The sequence below is a fragment of the Leptonychotes weddellii genome, chromosome 10 (genome assembly GCF_054177405.1).
Source record: "Leptonychotes weddellii isolate Sample4059 chromosome 10, ASM5417740v2, whole genome shotgun sequence".
NCBI lineage: Eukaryota > Metazoa > Chordata > Mammalia > Carnivora > Phocidae > Leptonychotes > Leptonychotes weddellii.
The window spans coordinates 64342354-64361068 of NC_138378.1; the positions used below are offsets into that span (position 1 = coordinate 64342354).

The window sequence follows — 18715 nt, forward strand, 5'->3', positions numbered from 1 at the left end:
ATTTCTTTCAGGTTAAGTGGCTTTATGGTTAGTGAACTGAAGAGCCATGGGGAAATTGTATGATGAAACCTTTGAAAATTGCAGGGCTGCAGAGAGGTTTGTAGAACTGCCCCACTGGTCTTGTGAGAATTTTTCAGTTTATTCATATAAGTACTGAATTTATTAAGTATCTTCTATGTGCTGTGTATTATTCTAGGTAAAACAACAGTGATGGCAAATAGGAGAATCCTTGTCTTCAAGGAGCTTATTGTTTGAAAAAAAATAAATTCCATCATTTTAATGTATCTTTACATAGTTTGCTTTTATATTCATAGGTTCTGAAAATAATAAGAGGACCTACTTTAAACTTTAAATGCCTCCAAAGATCTTCTAAGTGAGATTGGCTCAAAGCTTAACAAAACTCCCAGTAAACTTGGGCAAGAACTGGTTATGGAATCAAAACTTCAAGGTAAGGAGAAGTGTGCCTTTTGGTGAAACTTCTCGTGGAAGAGGTGCCTGGTTATGCTTTGGTCATTCTGAAAACTGTTCTTTCATGGGCCATTTTTTTTTTTTTAAATAGAAGGAATTTCTAATGGGTCCCATATCTTTTCAGAAAATGCCTTTTCTGTGTCCTGTTTTCACATCTATGCCATGCTGTGGAATGGTTAATTAAAAAGCAAGATTGTATTTTAAATGATTCATAATTTTATTTAAAATTTTTATTTTATCAGGATAAGATTATTTTCCTTGTTTTTTTCCCTCCTCAAGTCCTTGTGCATGCTCTGATGTTTAGAGAAACCACCATAAATTTTGAAATATTAATTGTTTTGGATGTGAGAAACCTTAAGCTAAACATTACTAAGATCAAAGTTGACTTATGTTATTAGTTATAAGGATATACACATATGTGCTATGACCAGGTTACAGGGTCCTGATAGAGATGATTATTTCAGATTACAAGAAATTTTGGGAAGACCTCTTGATGACAGAGATTTTTTTTTTCCTGTTGCCTTGGTATTTTCGGAATATCTTACACATCATCTACTATATGTGTCTTTGTTAAGTTAGAGTCTGGTTAGATAGAACATTTGAACTCTTTTCAACTTGGCAGTGTAAAGAGCCTGGAGTCCAATGATTTGTCTTTAGGGCGGTGTTTGGGGAATAACAAAATATTTCAGAATCATTAAGGGTATCAAGAGGGAATTTGGGAGTGGTTGAAATGCTCTGTGTACTTCTAAGAAAGCAGGATGGGAGAGATTAGAGGAGGAAAATGGTTTTAAAAATTTCACTTAGTGATTTATAAATACAATAAGCATTACTGCAGGTTCATAATAAAATAAAGTGATTATAAACTGGTAAAAAGATGAGTTTATTCTGATCTCAGTTTAATAAAACTGGGTTTAATAAAACCAGGAAGGTAAAACAAAAAACAATTCAGATGTTACAAAGGCAGGGTCATTGGTGAGTAATATTAGAACTCCCTCTTGGGCAAAGATATATCTGTTAGGAAGACTTTTAAATACAGGGTGTGTGATATCATTTTGGTACAAATGGTGATACCATAGATCACTTCTTTAAACAGGATTTTTAGGTTGATAGGCTCTGAGGAAGGTAGTATGAAGTCTAAGAAAGAATATAGACTAGGTTCAGAATACGCTGGGTCAGCTGGCTGTGTGGTCTTGGATAACTTTTTGGTCTCAGTTTTTTCCTTGTAAATTGAAGTGACTCCTCTTCTGTCATAGGCTTATACAGAGAAGGCTCCATGCCTTCCCCTTCCCACATTTTCCAGGTTTCTAGGAGAGTTTTGCTATATATCTGTTGGTTCTCCAAGATCATGCCAATCACCAAAGCCTAAAGAGCTAAAAGAAGAAAAAAATGGTTTAGAAGTTGTTGCTTGAATTAAGTAGTACATGAAAATTTAAACTACCTTGTCTACCTATGCCAAACAAAGAAGGATGTTTTTAACATTGAAGGCAAATGGTTGTTAGCCCCATGGCCTAAAAGGAAAACTGCATTTTTTTGCTTTTTGTTTAGGTGTGGAAATGTGGAGAGGAACAGAAGGTGTTGACAAGTCTTGCACATATGGCTTGAAAGCTGATCCACCGTATGTAAGTGGTTGTGATTTGAACGTGGTTGTTGATTGCTTTTTACTCAGACTTCTTTCCTGCATTCATTTGTTCCTTCATGTCATTCAAACATTTCGACCATTGGGTGTACATTATTGAACATAGTTTCTGTGTCTTTATGGACAAGGCTATCTTTAGAGCACTGCCTCATTCTGGATCACAAGTTCAAATGCATGTGCAGGTCAGAAGTGAAGCAGGGCCTACTTAATACCACTGTGAGCACCAGTGACTATGCTGAATAGGAGAACACATGTTTAGTCCAGACAGTAGTCATCAGTCAGTGGCTTTATTGCTACAAGGATGTGGGCTGCATATTGCCAGATCTTCCAATTTTTTTTTAAAGATTTTGTTTATTTTTTTGAGAGAGAGAGAGAGCAAGCAGGGGGAGGGAGAGGGACAAGCAGACTTTGCTCTGAGCACGGAGCACGGAGCACATTGTGGGGTCGATCCCATGACCCTGAGATCATGACCTGAGCTGGAATCAAGAGTGGGCTGCTCAACCGACTGCGCCACCCAGGTGCCCCAAGATCTTCCAAACGTTTTTGAGAGAAGTCAGAAATGTAGGCTCTAATGTGGACTCTCCTGATTGTTAAAATACTGCCAACCAAACAGAGCCCATTATCTGAGGACTGCCAGTTTGTATACTCAGATTCCAGATGCAGTTAGCTCCTTTCTCATGATCTGCCTCCTGATAGTGTGATGGTTACGAGCTCGATAACTCACGTATGAATCAGTGTGTGGGACCTTGGCAAGTTAGTTGGTATCTCTGTGCCTTAGTTTCCTTATCAATGAAATAGAGATGATAATAATAGTGCTTATCTCAGAAGGTTTGGGGGGAAGAATCAAAGGAGTTAAAATGTGTAAGTGCTTAGAATGGTGCCTGGGATGTAGCAGGTGATAGCGAAGTGTTTAATATTATTAGTACCTCTTTTATGTCCTCTTATTAAAGAGGCCACACCCCTCTTCCTGTGAGGTCTGGGAAGAGAGGAGGAAAATGAAAAGGGAAACAAGCCTTTACTGTGTACTAGGAATTATGCCAGGTGTTTTGTATGACATTTTCTCATTTAATCCTCATGCAGACTCTTGAGATGGATTTCATTCCCATTTTATAGTACCGAGAACTGAGACTCTATGACACTCAGTAGCTTGTCCAAGGCAGAGCTGGGATTTGGACTTAAGTGGATCTGATTCCAAAGCTCATCATTTTGTATCAGAAATCTTACCAATCTTGACCCAGGGAGATTTGTGAATTGGATGCCTGGCTTGACCTTCTTCATAAAGGGTTTTAAGAGAAATTGCCTTCTAGATGAATCTGCTTGGGTTCAGATAAACTAGGGGGGCTGTTGTTACCCATAAACCCACCCACCCCTCCCCAGGCAAACTTGAGCTCCTTAAGGGCAAGGACTGGGTCTTCCCTCTATATGGAGGTGCCAGTATATTCAATGAGCTTACAAAGAAAGAAAGAGGGACTCAAAATAGGAGGCTGTCCATCTACAGAGTTTTGAAGAGTCTGAACTCAACCTGTGGTGACAAATGATAAATTAATTACTGCACTAAAAGCCCCTGGACATTATAGAACTTTTACCTTCCTTTCCAGCAGTATTCCTTCTGGTGTCAATGAATAGAATCAGAGTGGATGGGCAGAGTGGAGGTGTTGTGAAGGGAAGGAAGAATGGAGGAAGAAATGAATGAAAGTGGGAAATCTGTCTGTTTAGATAAAGAGAGCAGGGGTGTGAAAGGCAAAAGCGATTAAGCAAACTTCCTGTCAGCTGCACACAATGATCTTAGGCTCGATGAACTTCCCAAATCAGGTCAGAATAAAAAAAACCACACACAACAGTTTCTTTGGAAAGCCCTTTTCACCTCCACATGCTCTGCTGAAAACAGCTTTTGTTTTTGGTAGATGGAATAAAAGAGTATGGGAAGTTTACTTAAAAGAATATCTACTATTATAAATCACATAAAGTCTTTCCCAATTAGGGCTTAAGTCACATCCATCGACAACTCTGGAGCAGAAAAACACGAATATCTTTCTGCTGGCTGGTGATATGTTTTTAAAGGATTTCAATTTTCTTCCATATGAGAAGTTGGAATGTCCACACAATCCTTGCCTCATTGACTCAAATGTGTTAAGAGTCAGTGAAATTATGAAAACCACAAACTAAATGATTAATAGGTTTGTTTTCAAGAATCAAGTGGAAAACAGGCCACTAGAACTATAGTTCCCACTCTGTCTCTTGATCACTTTGATCTCTCACTAGAGCAAGGGGACTGTCAAATCTGCTGCACCATCTCACTGCTGCTCTTCTTCACTCTATCCAGATGGAGTGCCAAGGCTATGAAGGCCACACTGTCCCACCCCAGGGGTCAGGCCACCTCACAGATGGGCCTTTGGAACTAATCCAGATGCAGAGCAACACTGAGCCCATCCATCCTGAGTCAAGCATCCATGTTTGAATGAATGTCCTGCAAGTGCTCTTTAATAGTCTTAATCTGGCAAGTTACTAAACCTCGCTCCATCTCAGTTCCCTCACCTTGAAATGGGAATAATCTGAGAACGAATTTCACATGTTTGTGATGATTAAATGAGCTTAACTACATGTAAAACACAACAGTGACTAGCAATGCTCATTAATATTTTTAATATAATAACATCTTTTAGAGGTGATATTAATCATAGGTATAGGTGATCATATTTTTATTAGAAATAACTTTTTTCAAAATGCTCTGACTTTGCAAATGATTTTAAAAGGCCGTTGGTGTGAGATCAAGCACCTTTATTCACCACTCTCTGAAAATTAACCGTTTCTATTATAGTCAGATTTTTATCTCTTTCTGTAAATTATCCAGACTTTCAAAATGGTCTTGTTCCTTGGAGGGAAAAATGGTGTAACTATATAGTAACTCCATGTGGATAAAGCAGTGGCTGATTAGATAAATTAAACATGACTTATAAAAATAAATCAAAGGGGGGTGAAATTCGCTTTTTCAAAGAAGTAACTTTGTTCTATACTGTTTCCCTATACTAGATTATTTCTCATTTTCATTAAGTGGGATACAAAATTGTCAGGCCCAAATTAAAATTTCACAAAGCTTGGTTTCCTAGTTCGTACCATAAGGTGTTTTTTGACCAGTGGAATGCATCATTGTCAATTCTCAGGAGCTCTCCTTTAGATATTTCTCTATATCACATTATTGTAGGTAGGAGAACTGATGAGCATTATAGTGGCAAAGCAGAATTCAGAATTACGCTCTGTAGTCACACTTAAAATATGTTCCACCTTCAAGATCTTCCTTTGGTAATGTTGGGTTGGGGCAGTATAGTTTAGCAAAAGGCCACAGGCTTTGGCACCAAATAGATTTGTATTTGAATCTCAGATATACCACTTATTATTGAGTTTTGAATGTATTAACTATTTTAATAAATTTATGGAATAAATGGTTCTCAAACTTCAACATGGCCCAGAATCACCTAGAACTCATGTTAAAACACACATTGTGGACACCACCCCCAGAGTTTCTGATTCACTAGGTTTTCCATTTGGCCTAAGAAATTGCATTTCTATTTTGTTTCCACATAAATATGGCAATGATGCTGGTCTGAGGACTATACTTTTAGAATGACTAAGATACATTATGTGTAGTAAATTAGGTTCAGAAGGTTCCAGTTGGGTCAGAGTTTCTGTATCTCTAAATGGGAAGAATATTAACTTGCAAGATTTTCTGTGAAGATTAGAGATATTGTGTAGATTCACCCAGCCCTTAGTGGGCAGTCAATAAATACTAGAAATTATTCTCTAGAGTCAGACATCCCTGGATTCAAGTTCAAGGGCTGACTGATTGCTGACTGAATGATCCATTGTAAACTCCATAACCTATCAAAACATCATTTATTTGTAAAGTGGGTGGTATGGTCTGAATTGTATTTCCCCAAATCCATATGTTGAAGCCCTAACCCCAATGTGATGGTATTTGGAGAAAGGGCTTGGGGGAGATAATTAGGCTTTGGTGAAGTCATGAGAGTGGGGACCTCATGATGGGATTAGTCTTACAAGAGAGACCAGAGAGCTTGCTTCCTCTCTCTCTCTCTCTTTCTCTACCATGTGAAGACATAGCTAGAAGGTGGCCATCTGCAAGCCCTCATCAAGAATCTAAATGGCTGGCACCTGGATCTCATTCTTCAGCACTGTGAGAAATTCCTGTTGTTCAAGCCATTTTATGTATTTTGTTATGGCAGCCTAACCTAATGCAGTGGACATAATCCCTATCCTGTAAATCAGGGAGATATATATATATATATATATATATAAAATACTGTGTGTACAGCACTTGGAACAGTGCTGGCTACCTATAATAGGAGGCAGCCAATGAGTATTAATGGTATTATTTAATAATTGCAGTTGTCATTATGCCCTTCCTTCCAGTTCCTTTGCCGGATTTCTCCTTGTGTTAACTTTGCTAAGAACTCCTCAAATCTGATGATAAACTGATTGCAGGGCATGTGGATGAGATGAGAAGTGTTGAGGACTAAATCACGTTATTGCCTTTCAACTTTGTTGCTAAAGATTAATTTCTATCCCAGCATCTCATCTTTGGACCAGCACATATTTATATAAGAACAATAATGCTATCAACCTTCTTTCTGGGTTCAGCCTATCCAAGAGAATAAACCCTCTCACGTGGCTCATTTTCTGGTGACAATCCTTTTTGTCAGAGCACAGTTGTCTCCTGGGTGGTATCTTGCACATGTGTTTTCCATTAAAGCAGCAACTAAAGAGTGGCAGCTGTGAATCTTTTCTGGCTGGAGCTCATGTTCCGTTTTCTTCTTTTGTAATTAGCCTAGGGTGGAAGTTTTTGGAGGAAGGGAGGGGGAGGCTTCTTTGTGAATTGAAAATTGGACTTCATGCATCTGACATTGGGTTAAATTGCTCAAACTTAGCTGTGATGAAAACTTTCCCCGGTTCTCCCTCTCTCATTAAAATTTCCTTGTTTATAAGTAGATTCCTCAGGCTTTATAGTTCTACAGTTTTCAAGCATCTAATTTTGTTTAAAACATCATGTTAAAGTATTAAAAACTTGATTGAAGTTTTAAAAATGAAAAAAAAAAGAGAAGAAGTCAGATGCTTCTGATTTTTTAGGGACAATAGTTTATCATGGTGAATAATATTGTTGGAATCACCTACACATGAATGAACAAGCTATCAGGGGGTCACTTTTAATAGTTTTTATTATTTTACTTATGAAAAAGACATTGTGTACAGCCACTCTGGAAAAAGTTGGGCAGTTTCTTATAAGTCAAACATGTATGTACCATGTGACCCAGTAATTCTACTCGTAGGCATTTACCCAAGAGAAGTGAAAGCTTATGTTCACAACAAACTTTCTCAGATGCTTCTAACAGTTGTATTCATAATTGCCCCAAACTGAGAGTAACTCAAGTATCCTTCAGTGGGTGAATGGATAAACAAAATGTGATACATTCATATAGTGGAATACTCCTCAGCAGCGAAAAGGAGCAAATTATTTAGACAAGGAACAATTTGGATGAATCTCAAAGGCATTTTTGATAAGTGACAAGTTACATGACAAACGTTATATGACATTCTTGAAAAGATAAAACCATAGTGAAAGAGAACAGATCAATGGGTTACCAGTGGTTAAAAGTACTACTTTATAAATTAGTAGTGCCAGAGAATTTGGGGGGTGATAGAATTGTTCTATCCCCTGAACAGCAGTGGTGGTTCCATGTCTCTATACATGTAGTAAAATTCATAGAAATATATATCAAAATAAGACAACTTTACTGGGCTAATTAAAAAGAAAAGATATTAGTGGTGGGGGCAGGGAGATATTATGTCTCTTTGAGGAATATAAAAGATTGTTCCAGTATGGTATGCAGTGAGGAATTTAAGTGTGTGTTGAGTCAGATCTATTATGGAATTTCTGTACAGGTAGGAAATGTCACAAAGAGATCTGTTGTTTGTTTTTAGAGAGAGAGAGAGAGAGAGAGCAAGAGTGAGTGCAAGCAGGGGTAGGGGCCAAGGGAGAGGGAGAGAGAATCTTAAGCAGGCTCCACACCCAGCACGGAGCCCAACTTGGGGTTTGATCTCACAACCCTGAGATCATGACTTGAGGCAAAATCAAGAGTTGGATGCTTAACTGACTGAGCCACCCAGGTGCCCCACAAAGAGATTTTTTTTTATTATTATGCATAATGAAGGGAAGGAGAAACGATGGGCTCAATTTTACCCATGGTTTCACACACAGCAACTAAAATTCGTAAGACAACATAATGAGTTAACAATACTCATAAATTGCTTTTTAAAATCTCCAATCCTCACCAATTATTAACTTGCTGATCTCCATTGCATTTTCAAAAATGAGTTGCATCTGGATTCTGAGATGCTTGAGATGGGAAGTAGTTGGGTCAAAAGTGGGAGTTCACTTTCCTTTATACTGTACATCAGCTATTCATATCCTACCATCTGAAACTAATTTGTTTTGTGTGATTTATTCCATAAAGTTGCTGGAATAAACAATGCATGCACAGCTCCTCAGATGTGTATTCAGCAGGGACTTGCTTGCCTGTGTATGATTTTCAGCTTTCTCAGAGCTTTCAGAAATACCATCCAGCACATGGGATGTCATGTGGGTTCTCAGAGGGCCTATGATTTATAAACTCGGGTACTTGCATGTGTGTGTGTGTGTTTGTGTGTTGTTTTTTTTAAAATCTGTGATTGATGTGATATGGGCCATGGTCCCCATTCTCAAATTGTTCCTAAGTCCAGTTCAGTGAGTTAATAATGGGGAACAGACATGTCCGCTCTATGTCTCTGGTCCAAATAAGCAGAACAGGATTGGGACTGTTTAGTCAAACGGGTGAGAAGTTACAGCATTGTGGTCTGTCACTTGCCTCCTAAGGAAATGAAAGGTACCTCAGATGGTGCATTTTCCATGGTGGCATTTAGTTGCTGGGTATGGCCTGACTTCAATTCTGTGATGTGGATGCAAAAGCATTTCACAAAATTTCTCAAACTCTTCCACCTCCCATTCTTACTGCTAGGAGCTTTGCTAAGTGATGGCATGATATAGAGGAATAGGATGCAGTCCTTCTCATGGACCTCACAAATTTCTTCACAGTCCTTATAATGCAAGCAAGTCCTTGTCACACCACATGTTCCAAACTGCATTTTTCCTCTTTTAAAGAGAGGCTATACTAGAGCCAATATGGGTCACATCTAGTGTTCTTTCTCCCCCAAATCCATATTTTCATTTTGTCCCCATAATTAAATTCAAGCATTACTTAAATATTTCTCTTCTGATTCCATATGCCATCATTGTCACTTTAAGATAGAGAGTGCAAATAATCACAGAATGTCTTAGAATGCTCTTTTCAGTTCTAGAAATATACTTTTGAGTTTCTCCTTGTAGTGAAAGGGCTCCTTCTCCAGGATCTGGCTTACACTTGAACTTTGGCATGTGGTTCCCTCTTGCCTTACGTTCTTAGAGGCCATCAGTCTTTACGGTATCCAAAAGTATTTTTGGAGCATCTTCTATATACCAGGAGCTGTTTTAGATATTGAAGAAATAAGACAAAGTCACAGGCTTCTTAGAGTGAAGAAGAAATAGAATCAACAAGGAGATAAAAATAATTTCAGAGTGTGTGAAAGCTAAGAAGGAAATAAAACATACCATAGAGCGAATGTGTGTGTAAAGGTGGGGAGAATGCATTACTTTACAGAACAGGTGGTCATGGAAGACTTTTTGAAGAGCTCACATTTGAGCTGAGTCTGGAAATAAGAACCAGCTGTGTAAAGATTGAAGAAAGAACATTCTAGAGCAGGTTGTTTAACCCATTGGGCACTGCACTCTTCATGTTTGAGGCATGGGGATGGGAATTGCCTCTCTTACCATTTTACTTAATATTCCACTTAAGGAATTTTTTCTTCTCCTTCAAGCCTTGGGCTTGGTGGGTTTGGAGATCCTAGTATCCAACAGAGTATCCACTTCCTCATATCCATTTCTACCAGGGAACTGAAGTCATAATTCTGTGAAATTGGAGGTTGCTGCCATTCCTGCTTCTGTAGATGGTCATAGGCCTATGTTGATAATCTTAACATCAGTTCTATTCCTCACCCTCTGCCAGAACCTTGGCTGGTCAGGAATTTTTATCAGGTGGGTGAATCAAATGTTTGTGCCTACAGGACACAGGTCTTTGGTAGTCTTGTCTTTATTGGGTCACCGCTATTTCTACTGACCAGTATTTCTGTGCTTGGGATTACTATGATGTGTTCCAGTGAATCACCTGGGTTCCAGACATAGTTTTCCTTGCCCCTATTGTGTAGAAGCAACCCAATTTCCCCTTGGTAATTGAGGCCAATCACCTTGGACAGTACAAGGAAGTGCATGTTGGTGTAGTGTTTAAAAAACCCCAGGGAGTCTCAGTGCTCAGCTTAACAGAACTATGTTTGAACAAAAGTTGTTTCTTTTCCTTCCCTTTTTCTGCTACCTCTTTTGAAGAGCATTGGTGGTGACTAACTTTACAATTTAGGTTTGAGGTAGGTGTAAACTGAATTAACATCATACCCAGCGTCAATACAATGATTATAGGACCTTTGTGTCAACTATGTTAGGTACCTGAGTTTTTCATGCAGATAAAGCACAGGAGATGATGTTGAGGAACAAAAGTGATGAATTATACTGGAAATTTTGCATTTACCTTTTCATATATACTTTCTACTCTTCTGTGTGTCAGTAGGCTCACCTCTCAGACTATTATCTGGGCTCTTTTGCCATCCAAGTGAGTTTAGCCAACAGGAGACACTAGATGGAGCTCAAAATGCAGGAGGAGGAAAGAAGTTAGAATATTTTTTTCCTACACTCCCATACCCACCATGCTATCTATGATTTGATAGTGGCTTCTTCTCTCTACCTAAAGGCATATATATATGTCCTGTCAGTGGCTCCTTTCTTAGGGCACCAGTTCTGGTGACCACTGACTCCACTTTTGTCCCTTCAGGACTAGGTATGGTATTGGCTTTCCACTATTGCTACAGTTAAAAGTCCTTGGGTCCTTCAAAGTCTCTGGGTTCTTTAACCCTCACTAGGCCTTTGTGAAGTCCCTTCAATTACCCTTTAGAGTGTCTATCAGGTTCCTGCTGGAACCTTGACTCTTAAATATAGGGAGAAAATTGTATGGCATAAAATTGGGAAGGGTAGACATTAATTAAAACAAGTAAGGTAGGAAGCAATAAATAGCTTTTATTATATTGCAAATTTAATGGGAAGTTGAGGATTTTGGGCAAGGGAGTCATGTGCTTTCCTCCTTCACTCCTTTTCAGAATATCTATTGTTCATCTGTATATGGAGGTTCTCTCAGTTGTGGTCAAGCCTCATCTCTAGATAGCCAAGAGCAATGACATCGTTACCTATACTCGAATTATATTCTGCATTTTAAAAATTGAGGTATAATTGACATATAATGTTATATTAGTTTCAAGTTTAAAACATAATGATTCAATATTTGTATATATTGCAAAATGATCACCACAATAAGTCTAAGTCATGCCCCCTCCCTTTTTTAACAGTTACTCCAGCTATCTAGGGAGAGAATGGATTTGAGAAACACACACACACATACACACACTCAGCAATAGTAATAAAGTAATAAATGAATAATTATTATACTAATGGCTAACATTTGAGTGCTTATTTTATCCCACACACTGCCTTAAGCACTTAAATGCATAGTCTTCTCTCATCTTCATAACCTTCTCATGAGGTTATTATTTCCATTTTGCAGATGGGAAAACTGAGGCACAAGAAGTCAAGCCACTTGCCAAATAACACTCACTAAGTAGTGAAGCATTCTGACTCTAGAGTCTTCACTCTTAACCATTAAACAGTGTCTCCCTGCTATGCAAAACATAGCAGGTTTTTGCAGAAGTGTAGGACAGAGGGGAACTTGGACTATGATGGAAGCAGTGGTGATGATGAGGGTTGTCAGATACGGCCTATATTTGGGATGAGCTGGAGGGAATGACATAGAAAGGAATCAAGGTGAATCCCAGCATCATGACTTGAACAACAAGACAGATGTCAGTGCCTTTAGCTGAGATGGTGAAGATGAGTGAAATGGCAAATTTGTGAGTTTAAAAAATAAATTTATGTTCTGGTCATGTTAAGGTTGTCTATCCAAATGGAGATGCTAACTACATTAGGGTTTTCCAGAAAAATAGAACCAAAAGGATCTATTGATTTATCTATCTATCCATAGAGACAGAGAAAGAGAGAGATTTTTATAAGAAATTGGCCCACATAATTATGAAGACTGAGAAGTCCTAGATCTGCAGTTGGCAGGCTAAGCATCCAGAATAACCAATGGTGGAAGTTCCAGTATGAGGGCAGGAGAAGACTGATGTCCCAGCTCAAGGTAGTCAGGCAAGAGGAGTTCCCTCTTACATGTGAAAAGGTCAGCTTCTTTTTTCCATTCAGGCCTTCAGCTGATTGGATGAGGGCTACCCACTTTAGGGAGGGCAATCTGTTTTACTCAGTCTCCTGATTCAAATGTTGATCTCATCCAAAAATATCCTCACAAACACACTCAGAATAATGTTTGATCAAATATGTAGGCATTCTGTAGCCCAGTCAAGTTGACACAAAAAACTATCACAGTCCACCCTTTGTCAATGTGGCCACCCATGAGCATCTCCTTAATCCATACTTAATCTCCAGATAAATATAATAACAAGGTTATCATTCCACCTAACATGATACAGCTATCCTGCAATATAACCCCAAATGCACAAACCCCTTCCCTAGAAGAAGTAGTCCCTTGAGTAAAGTTTACTCTTCTTGATATTCTGTAACTTATGAGTTATGATGTAAAATTTAGCAATACTTCTTATATTAAATGATAAAGGAACAAGAGAGAAAACAAAAATATATGTATATTTTGTATATACAAAGCATATATGTATATATGAATACACATACACAAACATACTCATAAGAAAATAAGGAGGAAATATTCATGAAAATTGCAGTGTTCATTTCTGTAACTGATTATGTTAAGCTCGTATTTATAACTACCTTCTCTAATACCCATTCTGTACTTTCTGCCTTCAGGAAGCACCTCAGCTGGTCATGGTTCTTTACCTGGTGGGGTGACCCAAACCTTCATACCTAAAACGTCGTAGCCATTGGTAGTCTTGCTTAGATTGTTGTGTAGTTTTCCATTAACTTTAATCATGGGGTATGGTAATACTAAAAGACACATTCAGGGATCTCCTGTATTCCAGACATATTCTTCCTTTCCTTCACTGTGGAGTAGCAGCCCAATTTCTCCTTGATAGTCAGGATCAATCACTTCAACCAGCCCAGTAATTCTCTTCTTCGCCTGTGGATTCAGAGGCATGAGGAGTTCAAAGTGGCTGGGCAACAGTCTTCACTTCCAGTTCAGTGGAATCAGTGTTGTGTCTCTTGGTGGAAGCATTCCTCCCTTTGGAACAAAGACCTCTATGGCAGCAGAGCATAAGGTCATGGGAACAGGAAACAAGTTTTGCTAGTGGGTTGCTAGGGGTGATAGTGAGTGGTACCACTCCCATTTCCACCCCTTGATTCCTGGACCCGTGAATCCTGGTTATGGAGAAATAGCACCATATATGGATGCTGATTTAGAGTGTATACAGCCTTCTGGAGAACCTTGCTCCAGTCCTACATGGTATTACCAGTTGATGTAACTGAGTCTTCAAAAGGTCATTGCACAATTCTGTCAGGAAAACTGCTTTGGGATGGTGGGGAACATAGTAAGACCACTTAATTCCATGAGCATGGGTCCATTGCTATACTTCTTTTTCCGTTAAATGAGTCTCTTGCTCAGAAAAAATGCTGTGTGGGATAACATGATGGTGGATAAAGCATTCTAAGCCCACACAGATGGTAGTTTTGGCAGAAGCAATGCATACAGGGAAGGCAAATCTATATCCAGAGTAAATGTCTATTCCAGTAAGAACAAAATGCTGTTCCTTTCATGATGGAAATAATCCAATGTAGTCAACCTGTCACCAGGTGCTGGTGCCTTAGGGCACCTTAGGGAATGGTGCCATATTGAGAACTCAGTGGTGATCTCTACTGCTGGCAGATTGGGTACTCAGCAGTAGTGAGGCTGGCCATGATGAATAGAAATCCATGTTGCTGAGCCCATGCAAACCCTCTATCCTTGACACCGTGGCTACTTTGTTTATGAGCCCATTGGGTGATAACAAGAGTGGCTGGAGAAAGAGGTTGACTGATATTCACAGAATGGGTTTCTTATCCACTTGATTACTAAAATCCTCCTCTGTTGGTGAATATTCACATGTGACACAAATATCTTCATGGTTTTTTTGCCCATTCAGAGATGTCTATTCCCATACCTCTTCCCCAAATTTCCCTGCCCACCAGTTTTCTAATGTTCCTTCCAAATCCTTGACCATCCAGCCAAATCACTGGCCACAGCCGATGAATCAATATATATTTATACTTCTGGCCATTTCTTCTTCCAAGCAAAGTGAACAACCAGGTAAATTGCTTGAAGTTCTGCCCACTGGGGGGATTTCCTTTCATTGCTATCCTTTGAAATGTCCCAGAGACTGTAGCGCTCAGCAGTCCACTTTTGGGTGATGCCTGCATATCATGCAGAACAATCTGTAAACCGGACCTGAGTCTTTCGTCCTCTGTTAACTGGATATAGGGAACTCTCCATGAGGCCATGTGGAAGAGAAAAGGCACTGTAGTAGGAAGGGGGATCATGGGCATTTGGGCCACTTCATATAACTTACTTGTGTCTTTAGGGCCTGCTCAGGCCAGATCACACACACACACATATATATATATATATATATATATATACCTCTTCCATTTGATAATGGAGTGCTACTGTGCATGCCCAACTTTATGGCTTGCTGGATCAGATTAATACTCAGTTTTTATGAGGCATCTCAGGTCTTAGTGGTCCATGGTAGAGCATTCAGTTTCTACTAAGGTCCAGTAGCAGGCCAAGATCTGTTACTCAAAGGAGAATAGTTTTTTGGGGAGGTTAGTAGGGCTTTGAACCCAAATCCTAAGGGCCTGTGCTATGACTCACCTATAGGGATATGCTACAGGCTCCAAACAACATACTTATCTGCCACTGACACTTCAGGCACCATTGGATCTGTGAACCATATGGCTCAGGTAGAAGAGCAGCTTGCACAGCAGCCTAGTCCTATTGCAGAGCCCTCTCTCGTTCTGGTCCCTACTCAAAATGAGCAGCTTTTTCAATTACTTGGTAAGTGGGCTTGGGTACCACACCCAAAAGAGGAATATGTTGCCTCCAAAATCCAAACAGGCCCACTAGGCATTGTGCCTCTGCAATGGTTGTAGGAGGGCCCAGATATAACAACTTATCCTTCACCTTAGAAGAGCTTTCTTGATGTGCTCTATACCAGTGAATCCCTAGAAATTTCACTGAGGTAAAAGGCCCTTAAATTTTTTCAGATTTATTTTTCACCTTCTGACAAGCAAATGTCTTACCAGTAAGTCTAGATACTTGCTACTTCTCATTTACTAGGATCAATCAGCATAATGTCATAAATGTAATGGACCAGTATGATATCTTGTGGAGTTAAAGGGGATCAAAATTTCTGTGAACTAAATTATGTCATAGGGCTGGACAGCTGATATACCTCTGAGGTAAGACAGTGAAGAAAACTGAAAGAAAACTGTTTCTGGGGGTCCCCATTGACAGGTATGGAGAAAAAAGCATTTGCCATATCAATAGCTGCATACTAGGTACTGAGGGATACCACATCTGGTACAACTTGATTAAGTTTACAATAATCCAGTCATTCTTCTAGATCCATCTGTCTTTTGCAAAGGCCAAATTAGCAGAATGAATGGGGATGTGGTGGAAATCACCACTCTTGGCTGCTATTAGATCCTTCAGGAAGGCACTAATCTCTGCAATTCCTCCTGGTGTGAGGCATTGCTTTTGGTTCACCATTTTCCCTAGGTAGATATGGTTCTTTAATTTTTTTCTAAAGTGGGGAGCGGCAGAAGGAGAGGGAGAGAGAGAATTTTAAGTAGACTCTAAGCCTAGCATGGAGCTGGACACAGGACTCGATTTCACAACCCTGAGGTCATGACCTGAGCTGAAATCAAGAGTCTGACGCTTAACCAGCTGAGCCACCCAGGTTTCCCTAGGTATGGTTCTAATGGCTTCTACATAACCTTTCCTACCATAGTAGCCAATTATGGTCAAGGAACCAGTGTGAGAATTCTGCCAGTTTCTGAGTATATCTATTCCAATTCTGTATTCTGAAAAATGGGAAATAACCACAGGATGGGCCCAGGTACCCACTGGGCCCACTGTGAGACAGACCTGAGCTAAAACTCCATCAAACACCTGACCTCTATAAGCCCTGACTCTGATTTGTGGACCACAGTAACATTTTGGTTCTCACGGAATTAGTGTTAGTTTAGAGCCAGTATCCACAGTCCCCAAAGGTCTGATTATTTCCTTTCCCCAGTGCACAGTTACTCTGCTAAAAGGCTGTAGGTCCCTTTGGGAATGATTGGAAGAAAGATAAACAGTATAAAATTTTGACAGTGTACTTGGATCCTTCCTCAAGGGGATCCAGCCTCCCTTCACTCAAGGCTTTACTTTCTGTAAAATGGCTCAAGTCTGGGAATTGATTGAGGGTGGTCACTTTTTATGATTCAGGTTAGACTTTTGTTCACTTGACCTAGAACTTTTCTGCTTATACAGATAAGGAAGAATTTAGAAGGTTTCCTATGTATTTTGTTTCCAGGAACACCATGATTGACTAGCCAATGCCACAGTCTACATGAGTTAAACTATTCTGATTGTCCCTCTGAATCTGCTGTCCCTTATGGGAACTGTACCCATCTTGCCTTTGGTGGCTGCCATCACCCAGGACCCAATTATTCCCCTCATATTTAGGTTCCCTCAATGTGGTGACAGCAGTTCTCGCTGTAAGATCTGATTTACTGAGAAGAGCTCTTCAAGGATTTAGGGTTCCCTCATGAATTTATAGGTCTTCTGGACCCTCCCAGGGTAGGTGAGCCGGTCTTAAATGACAAATCCACTCTAACTTTCCAATCTCCCTGTCTTTGAACCCTTCCTTTACATTAAACCAAGGTAAGTCTGGCATTTCTAACTCACTTATTGTAGACCACTTTTTGGTCCATGTTTTAGCCAACCAACCAAATTGTTAGGGCCCTTTCTAACTCTCTATTCTGCAATATTAAATTCAAAATCTCTACTTAGTGAATTTGTATCAATAAATTTGGCCTGATACAATCTTATGTTCCTTCCAACATTACTCCACACTCTTATCCATTCTCACACCTATTCTCTGGATTTCTGTCAATATAAGTTAGAGAACTCAAGTAGTTCTTCTGGAGTACAGACACATCCTCACAGGACACATTGTACCTCACGTTTAAGGGCCTGCTGAGTGCTGGGACTGTGTCTTCTTATAGGTCTAGAAGCAAAGAAGGGTGGGGATGGGGGGCTCCTGAGAATACTCAGTATTATCTTGCATGGAAACTACCACAGTAAAGACCATTTCAATTTTTCCAAGCAGTGCAGGGTTAATCCCCTCAAGTTGAGGGGGGGGAGGAGGTGGAGAGGCCACTTTTACTAGCAAATGCCTCAGAATTTAGAGGTTCATCCCCAGCTTCAACAGAGACTTCCATCTGTCCCCATTCCAACTTTCAGGATCTCATTCCAACCAATCAGTACAATCCAAGAGTTGGATGTATTGTTCTGGAGCTCAGGGAATAGTTAGGGCTAGAGATATGAATTTGTGATGCATTAGCATATGGATAGTATTTAAAGATATAGGACTTGATTCTAAAACCTCCCACCCTCTCCCACCCCAGGAGAGACTAGAGATAGAGAAACGCCTGAAGACCTAATTAAGAGTCTTTCTAAAATTTCATATTTAGGTATGTACTATTGTTCTGAAAAGAAGAATTAAAATGATGGTTTCCAGTACAAAAAACTCATTTATTCAAACAATTACTAGAAGCCCACTATATGCCAGGAAATCTTCTAGATGCTAGGGATACCACAGTGGATACTACACAGTCTCCGTTTTCAAGCTACCTACATTCTGGTAAGGAAGACGAAGAATTAAAAAAACAAACAAACAAACAAAAATACACCAAATGTCAAGTAGTGATAGGCACTATGAAAAAAAATCAAGCTGGGCATGAGGATAGAGAGTGATGGAAATAAGAGGTGCTATCCTATTGTTTTTAAGTTTATTTATTTATTTAAGTAATCTCTACACCCAACGTGGGGCTCGTACTCACAACCCCAAGATCAAAAGTCACATGCTCAGCACAATACTCTCTAGTTCCATCCACGTTGCTGCAAATGGCAAGATTTCATTTTTTTTGATGGCTGTATAATAAGTCAATCAGAGAAAGACATGTATCATATGATCTCACTGATATGAGGAATTCTTAATCTCAGGAAACAAACTGAGGGTTGCTGGAGTAGTGGGGGGTGGGAGGGATGGGGTGGCTGGGTGATAGACATTGGAGAGGGTATGTGCTAT

At 39.6% G+C, this 18715-nt stretch overlaps 1 long non-coding RNA gene across 3 annotated transcripts in view; it reads left to right on the forward strand.

Annotated features, from left to right (window-relative positions):
• Nucleotides 1-312: 312 nt before the first annotated feature.
• Nucleotides 313-18715, forward strand: part of LOC145723900 (uncharacterized) — a 137255-nt gene continuing 118852 nt past the window's right edge. For 2 of the 3 annotated variants that reach the window (XR_014149288.1, XR_014149287.1), the window contains exons 1-2: nucleotides 313-448; nucleotides 2014-2087. This is a non-coding gene — a long non-coding RNA (uncharacterized LOC145723900). Of the gene's footprint in view, nucleotides 449-2013; nucleotides 2088-4427; nucleotides 4723-18715 lie in introns of those variants that run through there. The other variant, XR_014149286.1, reaches the window with a different exon arrangement.